Source organism: Cucurbita maxima, unplaced genomic scaffold (assembly GCF_002738345.1).
Source record: "Cucurbita maxima cultivar Rimu unplaced genomic scaffold, Cmax_1.0 Cma_Scf00070, whole genome shotgun sequence".
NCBI classification, from domain to species: domain Eukaryota; kingdom Viridiplantae; phylum Streptophyta; class Magnoliopsida; order Cucurbitales; family Cucurbitaceae; genus Cucurbita; species Cucurbita maxima.
Window position 1 is genome coordinate 502,476 of NW_019272086.1, and position 11,870 is coordinate 514,345.

Consider the following 11,870-nt stretch of genomic DNA (forward strand, 5'->3'; position numbering starts at 1 on the left):
AAAAAATTATCTTTTAGAGGACAATATCTTTTAGAGGTGGCCTTTGGCTAGTACAAAAAAAACATGAACTTTTCATCGCTGGAGAGATTCAAACTCTCACGGGGAAACCCCATGTACTTAGCAGGCAAACGCCTTAACCACTTGGCCAAAGTGACTTTTTTGTTTTAGGAACAAATCTCGAAGAGGCACTACGAATAACAAAAGTAGATGTTTAATGAGGAATCAGTTAGAACTTCGAGACCTACATAATTGCTTAGAGCATAAAAAAGGGTAAGCCCGAACTTCTTATAGACCAAAGGAAAGTCGTGAAAACCTAGTAGAAGAATAAAATGATAGCAGCCTACAAGTAGGTTGGTAAATAAGTAGATTTTTATACTCACACCTTTCTTCTTTCATTGTTCAGTTACTCATCAAGGTGGGGTGATGCTTGGGAGCTCTACTATCACAAAACAGTGTCGACAAGGTGTGTATGTTAGATGTATTTGACCTAGGACATCAATTTGTTGTTTAATTTTTTAGGTTAATTTTGAATTCTATGTATCCCATGTCCTTTTTCCTTTTGTAAAGAACTTGAAATTTCTCATAAAGGTGTTGTATGTCTTTTAGAGTGTGCAAAATTTATTTTTTCGTCGCAGTTAGATTTCTTGAAACCTCTAAAATTAAAATTGGGTCATGACAGATCCAACGTGGGTTGGAGAGACGCTCGAGAATTGGGAGTTCCTATCGTAATGCATGACTACTTAACTGGTGGATTCACTACAAATCCTAGAAAGAAAAGAGCTACTGAAACATAATATGCTTTATGAAAAAGGTAAAAGACAAAGAGAATGAATTTCATATGCTTTACCGAGTGAAAGAAGTAGAATGAATCTTGAGTTTTGGCTTTTCCGAGGAGCTACTGAACCTATTTACCGAGTCTTTGAATAAAGAGGAACGAAGCGACCTTGTTTACTGTGTTTGAAGGTGAAAGATAACGAATAAGGAGTCTTTCTTCTCTTTTTCTTTGACCTTGTTCAATCTGTTGAAGGTGCGAAGCCACTTTGAAAGAAGGGAGCCAAAAGAAGCCGAGGTTCAGGATCATTAATCTTGCTTCGTAAAGGTGATTGAGCGAAGCCATGAGACCGATAGGATAGGTTACAAAGTTCAGAGGATCATTCATCTCTTTTCTTCCTGTTCCGGAGTTCAGGCAATGGAATAGCTTTCCCTGATTCTCATACAGTAAACAAAGGGGGGAAAGTCAAGCCGCTCCTTATAATAATAATAAGGGCGAGCTCCTTATAATAATAATAAGGGCGTGAATACCTCGTGAGGTAACGAGCCAAAGAGGACATGAACTTTTCATCGCCTGAGAGATTTGAACTCTCGTGGGGAAACCCCATGTCCTTAGCAAGCACATGCCTTAACCACGCGGCCAAAGCAACTTTTTTGTTTTAGGAACAAATCTCGAAGAGGCACTACGGACAACAAAGGTAGATGTTTAATGAGGAATCAGTTAGAACTTCGAGACCTACATGATTGCTTGGAGCACAAAAAAGGGTAAGCCCGAACTTCATATAGACCAAAGGAAAGTCGTGAAAACCTAGTAGAAGAATGAAACAATGGTAGCCTACAAGTAGGTTGGTTACTAAGTAGATTTGTATACTTACACCTTTCTCCTTCCTTGTTCATTTACTGGTCAAGGTGGGGTGATGCTCTGGAGCTCTACTATCACAAAACGCTGTTGACACGGTGTGTATGTTAGATGTATTCGACCTGGGACATCAATTAGTTGTTTAATTTTTTAGGTTGATTTTGATACCCTTTTTCCGTTTGTAAAGAACTTGAAATTTCTGACAAAGGTGTTGTATGTCTTTTAAAGTGTGCAAAATTTATCTTTTCATCGCAGTTTGATTTCTCGAAACCTCTAAAATTAAAATTGGGTCATGACAGATTGGAGAGAGGAACGAAGCATTTCTTATAATAAGGGCGTGAATATCTCGTGAAGTAACGGGCCAAAGAGGACAATATCTTTTAACGGTGGTCTTTGGCTAGTACAAAAAAAAACATGAACTTTTCGTCACCTGAGAGATTCAAACTCTAGCGGGGAAACCACATGTACTTAGCAGGCACACGCCTTAACCACTCGGCCAAAGCGACTTTCTTGTTTTAGGAACAAATCTTGAAGAGGCACTACAGACAACAAAGGTAGATGTTTAATGAGGAATCAATTAGAACTTCGAGACCTACACGATAGCTTAGAGTACAGTAAAAGGTAAGCCCGCACTTCCTATGGACCAAAGGAAAGTCGTGGAAACCTAGTAGAAGAAGGAAGCGATGACACCTACAAGTAGGTTGTTTACTAAGTATATTTTTATACTTACACCTTTCTCCATTTCTTGTTTTGATACTAGTCAAGGTGGGGATATGCTCGGTTGCTCTACTAACATAGAGGGGTGTCGACCCAGTGTGTATGTTAGTTGTATTCGACCTAGGACATCAATTAGTTGTATTATTTTTTGGGTTGATTTTGAATTCTTTTGTATCCCATGCCCTTTTTTCCTTTTGTAAATAACTTGAAATTTGTGACTGTGAATGTTTGATTAATCCACCACACCCAAATGGTGGTGAGAGTTCTCTTATTTATAATCATTTACAGAATACAGAACTAAGGTAAATTACAAATAATAAGGAAATAGCGATAAAAGGAAAGAATAATAAATGAATACAATATATTTGCATTTAATAAAAGGGCAAATATGGTCACCCGTAATGTAAGGCAAATATCTAGATATTTGCCTTATAATGAACGGTCAACTATCCTTAACACCCCCCCGCAAGCTGAGCGTCAGATTTGAACGAACATGAAGCTTGAATCTGAAAAATTCAAAGAGAGGTCGAGAAATACTCTTTGTGAAGATGTCAGCAACTTGGAGATGAGAGGGTACATATTGTGTGCGAAGTTTGCCAGCGATAACAAGTTCTCGAAGGAAATGATAATCTAGTTCAACATGTTTGGCCCGCTTGTGAGAAATAGGATTAGAGCTCAAAAAAATAGTACTTTTGTTGTCACATAAGAGTAAGGGCTGCTATGAAATAGGGACCTTGAGGTCATGCAAAAGATGCGTAACCCAAAGAAGTTCAGCAGCAGTTGTGGCAAGAGCACGATACTCAGATTCACAGCTGGAGCGTGATACAGTAGGTTGCTTTTTGGCACTCCAAGAAATGAGATTGTTACCAAGATAAATAGAATAGCCGGATGTAGAACGACGAGTATCGGGACAACCAGCCTAGTCAGCATCCGAATAAGCGACTAGCGTACTAGGAACAGTGGATGGACGAAAGGTAAGACCAAAGTGGAGTGTTTCTTTGACATAGCGAAGAATACGTTTGACAACAAGAAAGTGATCTGCAGTAGGGGCATGCAAGAATTGACTGACAGAATTGACAGCATAGGCAATATCTGGTCACGTAATAGTCAAGTACTGAAGGGCGCCAACAAGAGATCTGTAGAGAGTAGGATCAGAGAAAGAAGAACCATCAGCAGTCAGGTGTTGAGAAACAACCATGGGAGTGTGAACTGGTTTGCTATCGAGCAACTGAACACGAGTAAGAATATCTCGAGCATATTTTAATTGACTGATAAAGAGACCATCAGGAGTGGGTGTAACATTTACATTAAAAAAGTTTAAGATGATGAAATGCAGGTGGTTGTTTGTAGAGTGCTTCAAGTGGTGTCTTGTTAGATAAAAATGGTGATGTTGTTCTATTTATAAAATAAACAACAATTAAAATGCACTCTCCCAAAAAATGAAGTGGAACGTGTGACTAATAGAGGAGAGACCTAGCTACATTTAGGATATGATGATGCTTACGCTCTACGACTCAATTTTGTTGTGGGGTATAGACACAAGTGCACTGAAATTCAATGCCACAAGAAGTAAAAAATGGTTGTAAAGACAGGAACTCAGTCCCATTGTCTGATCGTACTATCTTGATAGTAGTATGAAATTGAGTTTGAACGAATTTAACAAAGTTCATTAACAAATGATGTACTTTTGATTTATGTTGCATAAGAAAAACCCAAGTACATCAAGTAAAATCATCAACAATAGTGAGAAGAAAACACAAACCAGAATGGGTAGGAATTTTATGAGATCCTTAAACATCACAATGTAACATGCCAAGGGTAGAATGTGTTATTATTGAACTTCTTGAAAAAAACAACCTAGTTTGTTTTGCTAACGGGCAAATACTACCGTTATGAGAAAAAGTAGCATTATTAAGATGAAATTGATCGGTTAGAAATTTAAAACAAGAAAAAAAGAATGACCCAGTCGTAAATGCCACAAATTAGATGATTGAGATACTTGATTAGTTAAAGATTTGATTGGAGATTAAGAAATATGATAGAGACCTCCAAATTGTTTACCCGAGCCAATCATCTTCTCCGTAGCCAAGTCTTACATAACACAAGAATCAGGGTAGTAGGTGAACATTTCAAGTCATTGGTAAGTTTACTAATGGACAACATGTTTAAATTGAATGAAGACACACATAAAATATTGTTTAATTTAAGGTCATGATTAAAGAAAAAATTGACTGTAAGTGACACATTTGTTGTTCCTCCGTTAGGCAATTTTATTGCAAATGTTTGTCGCCTTTGGTAAAGTCATAACAAAAGCTTTGGATATTATATGATTCGAAGCTTCACTATAGAGAATTCATGAATTAGAACTAACAGAGTTAATGGATAATGTAGATACTAGAAATAATCCATGAATTAGATTTGTCACGACCCAATTTTTGAGATTTCGAGAAATCGAACCGCGGCAAAAAGATAAATTTTAAAAAGACAAACAACACATGTTCAAAGAATACAACTAATTGATGTTCCACAAAATACAAGTAATAGACTACTATTCATAAAACCATTAAGTCATTTTGTGGTCAAGGTGTGTGCTTTCTAATCACATCGTGTTTTTCTCTAAGATTTGACCAAAAGAATTCAAAATCAACCCAAAATATTATACAACTAATTCATGGCCCAAGTTGAATAAACTAACAACACTCTGGGTCGACACTCCCTCTATGATAGTAGAGCTCCCTGTTGGATCGATATGACAATCCTAGAGGGGTGAATAGGGTTTCAATCAGGTAATTATTAAAAAAAAAATTAATAACAATACAACTTATAACATGCAATAAAAAAACAATAATTTAGAATTTAAATAGGAAAAGGGTTAGAAAATATAACACTTAATTTTAGTTTTAGTTTTATAATGATTCGGCCAAACTCAACTTACTCTTTCCATATCAAGAGCCCAACCGCTACACCGGTCTTTTTACGAGTGCAAAAGCAAACTCAATCTTTTCCACGACTCAGGATCAAACCGGTACACCACACTACTAACCGCTCTTTTTACGAGTGCAAAAGCAAACTCAATCCTTTCCACGGCTCAGGATCAAACTGGTACACCACACTACCACGGTTCAGGATCAAATCGGTACACCGCTCTTTTTACGAGTTTAAGAGCAAACTCAATCCTTTCCACGGCTCAGGATTAAACCGGTACACCGCTTTTTTTATGAGTTCAAGAGCAACCGGTACAACAGTCTAAAATTTTATAGAAACACACCACACCACAACTCTCTGAAGTAGTAGCTTTACAATTTTCTCACAGTAGACATCTTTCTCCGAATAAGATAAACAAGAAATAAAATTGGAAACTTGTAGAGAGCAGCAAGGGAGACTTTTTTAAAAAAAATTTATATAGATATCTCTCAAATAAAATTGAAAACTTGGAAACTTGTAGAGAGCAGCAAGATAGACTTTTTTAAAAAAGTTTAGGTCGTTCGTTTATTGTGAAATGTTCCGTGTGTTGTTCTGAAAAATTGTTCTGTGTGTTGTTCTGAAAAATATGAAGAGGTGATAGAGTTTAAATAGTGATAAAGTTGTAAAAATAGGAATTGATACGGACCACTAGAGAACTAAAACTTGGACCACAACAAATAATATCTATTTATTTTTAAATTTATAGTAAAAAAAATTATAGACCACCCGTTTCATTTAAATAAATAATTATATATATATCTATATATATATATATAAATATATATATATTATTTTAAATAAATATTAAAAACATTTTAAATTCATTTTTATTATATATATATATATAACATATTTAAATGTAATAATATAATAAAAGAAGGTTAATGAAACATGTGAGTAACAATTTAAGAGTATAAATTTAATAAAATCAATATAAATGTAATTGAAATTATTATAATTCAAATACTTGCTCTTTTAAATTAAAAGAATGGAATACTTTTATAAATGTAATTGAGAACTCTAACAAAGTTAAAAAATGTCATATTTTGATTGGTCTGTGAAGTCAATTTTGTTGTTCGTCCATGATGACAATTTTGTCGCCACATCATCAATTCAAGTATCTTGTTTTGAATTCGATAAGTCCATTATGTCAATTTTGCCGTCACATCATCACGTCGGATATCTTGTTTAGACTGGAACTTCTTCGTTTTATCTCTAATTTGAGTGAACAAAAAAAGACGTTGAAATTGTTATTCCCAACCTTACATTGTAGACAAAAATACTAAGAAATACTAAGAATTGTTAATAATTGAAGGTAGTTTGTTATCATAGAAACATCAATTAATTAATTAAAATTAATTAATTTGAGATTAAGGGCCAAAAAGCCAACAATCTCCCATTTTTATGATGACAAACCATTTCAAGAAAAATAGTATGAAATCCATAAAACCATAGAACTTAAAATAATGAACATGTCCAAATAATAATATCGTGATACCAATATCGATGCATCATCATACGCATTCTAATATATCATCAGAAATTTGAAATTTACTCACATTCATATTCTCCCCCTATATTAATACTTCAATGAATTATGAAACATCACAACAACAAAGTGATTCATTAATTATAAAATAATAAACTTAGAGCATATTTTTCCTAATTTTCTCCCTTTATCATCATTAAAGAGAACAATAAAAAAATAATAAAAGAATGACATGCTCCCCGAGTAACATGCCTATAATTAAGATTATAAAATTCAAGATATATCACACCCAATAATACCAAGCCCAAGCCTAATTTTGCAAAAAAAAAAAAAAATTTCTTCATCAAAGGGGTTGTTAAAAATATCTACTAATTGATTATTAGAATTTACAAAATCAAGAATAATATTTCCATTTTGCACCTGCACTCTAATAAAATGTTGTCTAATGTCAATATGTTTAGCTGTAGGATGATGAACAGGATTTTTGGTTAAATTAATAGTATGATTGTTATCATAAAATATAGGCACACTATCAAATTTTAATTCAAAATCACAAAGAGTTTGTTTCATCCAAAGAATTTGAGCACAACAACTAGCAACCGCAATATATTCCGCACAAAATCCGCATCAAAATTTCCTACCAATTTAAACTTAAAATTTTAGGATACCACAATTCTAAATTAATAGTCCCTAAGTAAATATTTAAATATTTTTTTAATGCAGGTAGATGAGATTCTTTAGGACAAGATTGAGACCTAGCACAAAACATACACTAAACATAATATCAAATATTTAAATATTCTTTTAACGGCATGTAGATGAGATTCCCTAGGACAAGATTGAGACCTAGCACAAAGACATACACTAAACATAATATCAGGTCTACTAGCAATCAAGTAAAGTAAAGATTCAATCATACCTCGATAAGATTTTATATCTACACATTTACCTTTTTCATCCTTATCAAGCTTAGTAGATGTGCTCATTGTAGTTTTTTTTTGTAATCTTACCTTCATTGAACTTGAACCTTTTGAGTAAATCCTTAGTGTATTTCTCTTGATTTAGGAAGATACCAACAAGAAAGAAACTGAGCTCTCCCATCATACTCGTCTTAAACTCATTAGGCATACATTTAGAAAATTTTCACATAAATAAGGATTAGTAGAACCAAATATAATATCATCCACCTATATTTGTAGCATATCTTTTTCTTTAATTTTAATAAAGAGAGTGGTGTCGAACTTATCCATTTTGAAATCATTCTCAATAAGAAAATTACTAAGTCGATCGTACCAAGCTCTTGGAGGTTGTTTTAAGCCATAAAAAGCCTTTTTCTTATAGACATGATGTGGAAAATCAAAATTTTCAGATACATGAGGTTGTTTACATAAACTTCCTCCATAATATAACCATTTAAGAATGTCACTTCTCATATCCATTTGATATAATATAAAATTTTGTAAGAAACAAAAGCAAATAACATTCTAATAGCTTCTAATCTAGCAACGGGTGCAAAAGTTTCTTCATAGTCTATGCTTTCCTCGTGACAATAACCTTGAGCTACTAGTCTAGCTTTATTTCTAATGATATTCCCATTTTCATCAATTTTATTTCTAAAAACCCATTTAGTTCCAATAATGGAAATATTAGAGGGTCTAGAGACTAATTCCCAAACTTTATTTCTTTCGAATTGATTTAGTTCTTCTTGCATAACTAAAATCCAAAACTCATCATTTTCGGCATCTTTAAGACTTTTTGGTTCAATTTGAGAAACAAGAGCAAGATTATTAAATAATTTAATAGAGGAACGAGTTTTCACACCTTGTTCAGGATCACCAATAATCAAGTCCTTGGGATGAGATGAGGCATACCTCCATACTTTTGGCACTGATGAAGAACTTTCTTCCTTCTTTTCATTAAGCTCACTTCTTCTTTACTTGAAAAAGAGTCTCATTTCCTTTGCCACTAACACGTAAATCTCCAAAAATTTCTTTCTAAATCATCCCTACATAGACTCATTAGAAATATCATTACAAGATTCATCAAATAACACATGTATAGATTCTTCTATAACTAAAGTTCACTTATTGAAAACTCTTAAGTTTTACTGGTGGATGAATAACAAGAAAAATTCCAATATCCTTCTTAGAATCAAATTTTCATAGCTTTTCTTCGTGGTTCAAAATAAAACATTTGTAACAAAAAATTTTGAAATACCCAATATTTTGAATTTTATTATGCCAAAATTCACAAGTAGTTTTATCTAAACAGGGTCTAATTAAAACTCTATTTGAAACATAACAGATTTAGGTAAATCATGTTCATCTAGCACATTCTTGTAAAAAAAAATTCTTTCAACCACACCATTTTGTTGAGGAGTACTTGAGAAGTCATTATAAAAACCATTATCTTTACAAAAATTTCAAACGCTACCCTGTGGAATTCTCCCCATGGTCACTCCTAATTTTAGTAAAAGAAAACTTTTTTTCATTTTGAACTAGTTTTACAAAACTAGCAAATCTTTTCACACATCATTTTTATGTTTTAACATCAAAACAAGTAATTAAAATCATCAACTAAAAGTACATTTTCAAATAGAATACTCGAGTCATTACCTATAGTACCCTTTCCAATTATTTTACCCTTCTTGTTGTCACCAACCGTTACTAAGCCACCATCCTTCTTGGAAAGACTCACAAACTTGGATTGGTTTCCGTCCTGTGTCTTGAGCAATCACTGTCCAAATACCACTTATTTTTTCTTGGAGGTTTTCAAATAAACCTATAAATAAATATATTCAAAATTGACATTTTCGTACCCATATTTGTTTGGGTCCTAACAAGTTAGTTTTCACAAATTTAGGAATCATGCTTGCATTCATATTAAAAAAAACTTACCACACGAGAAACAATCAACATCATGCAGGAATTTATTTCTTGGACTAAGTTTATGTACTCTATTTTCAATAGAAAATTATTTCTTAAAACATTGTTAAATTTTATATTTTGAGAAAATTTTCTTCCGGAAGTAATGTTTTGAGAAATTTTCAATTTAAAGCAATTAGGTCTAATATGACCTTCAACACCACAATAACGACATATAGGCACAAATCTAAATTTATCATACTCAGATACAAATTTGCATGTGTTAGACTTAGGCATAATGGGGATGGTTTAACAAATATTGTTTTAGAACTTGAAGGAGTAGAATATTCATCAATATAGCCTAATCCTCTTTTATCACCATAACTCTTACGTGCTTCAATTATTTTATCTAATTTTAGAGCACCTATATTTAACTTTTGAATAGACTCTTTAGAGTTACCAAGTTCTTGTATAGTATTTAATTCCTTTTCTTTGAGTAATTTAATTAATTATCTTTTTCATAACAATCATGCTCAAGAAACTTAATTTTATAAGTAATGAAGTTTTCTCATCACAATCATTTACATGCTTTTCACAGGTATGATTATTCTCTTTCAAGCAAGAAATTTCATTTAATAAAGACTCATTTTTAATAATTGAAGTCTTATATTTCTTTTGAAGCATAACATACTTTGAGCCAAGTTTTTCTGAATCGAGTTGCATCTCCTCAAAAACCTTAAATAATTCATCGTAAGAAGGAGATTCAAGAATTACCTCGTCTTCTTCATCCTCTTTGTTACCCTGAGCCATGACTTCATCCTCTTTGTCACCATGAGCCATGAAACAAAAATTTGCTACTTTTTTCATCACTTAGAGATTCATTTGCATACATTTTATTATGAGCTAACATGCTAATTTTTGTTTTTTTAACTTGATTTGTTCCCTCGTGAGTTACTTCAAGAGTTTTCCAAATTTCATATGCACATAGATACTCTCTATTAAATTCATCATTACTTAGGGCACAATAAAGATAATTTATAGCACTAGCATTAAAAAACATTTTTTAATATCTTGTTCATCAAATTCATTCTCTAATTTAAGCTCCTCTATGTTATTAACAATTTTTATTGGAATGAAAGGACCTTTACTAACATTCAACCATAATTCATAATCAATCGATTGCAAATAAATTTTTATTCTAGCTTTCCAATACATATAACTTGTTCCATCAAAATAAGGAAGTCTAGAAGTTGATTGTCCTTCACAAAAAGGGGTTTCAACAAGTAGATTTGTCATAAACTCTAAAAATAAAGTTTATAAAAAGAAATCAATAAAACCAACCTACTCTGATACCAATTGTTGGATCAATATGACAACCCTAGAAGGCTGAATAGGGTTTCAATCATTTAATTATTAAAAAAAAAAATTAATAACAATAAAACTTATACATGCAATAAAACATAACAATAATTTAGAATTTAAATAGAAAATGGTTAGAAAATATAACACTTTAGTTTTATAACAATAATTTAAAATTTAAATAGGAAAAGAATTAGAAAATATAACACCTTAGTTTTATAGTGGTTCGGTCAAACTTGACCTACTCCACTCCCCAATAGCCTCTTGGGAATTTGAATAAAACTTTCTCACTCTTTCCTTGGATCAGAATCCAACTGCTACACCGCTCTTTTTACGAGTGCAAGAGCAAACTCAATCCTTTCCATGACTTAGGATCAAACCGGTACACCGCTCTTTTTACGAGTTCAAGATCAAACTCAATCCTTTCCATTGCTCAAGATCAAACTGGTACAACTGTCTGAAATTTTATAGAAACACACCACATCACAACTCTCTGAAATAGTATTACAATTTTCTCACACTACCATAGACAACTCTCTCAGAATAAGATAACAAGAAATAAAATTGGAAACTTGGAGATAGCAACAATGGGGGCTTTTTTAAAAAAAGTTTAGATCGCTTGTGTATTGTGAAATGTTCTGTGTTGTTTTCTGAAAAATATGAGGGGTGATAGAGTATAAATAGTGATAAAATAGGAATTGATATGGACCAATAAAACATCAACTGAAACGTCGATCACGAAAAATAATATTTATTTATTTTTAAATTTATTGTAAAAAATTATAGACCACATGTTTCATTTAATATATATATATATATATATATATATATATATATATAATTTTAA

At 32.4% G+C, this 11,870-nt stretch overlaps 1 non-coding gene across 1 annotated transcript; it reads right to left on the bottom strand.

Moving 5' to 3' along the window:
- Nucleotides 1–2,054: 2,054 nt before the first annotated feature.
- Nucleotides 2,055–2,136, bottom strand: TRNAS-GCU. Its single transcript has one exon. It is a non-coding gene; the product is annotated as a tRNA-Ser (tRNA).
- Between the last annotated feature and the right edge of the window lie 9,734 nt (nucleotides 2,137–11,870).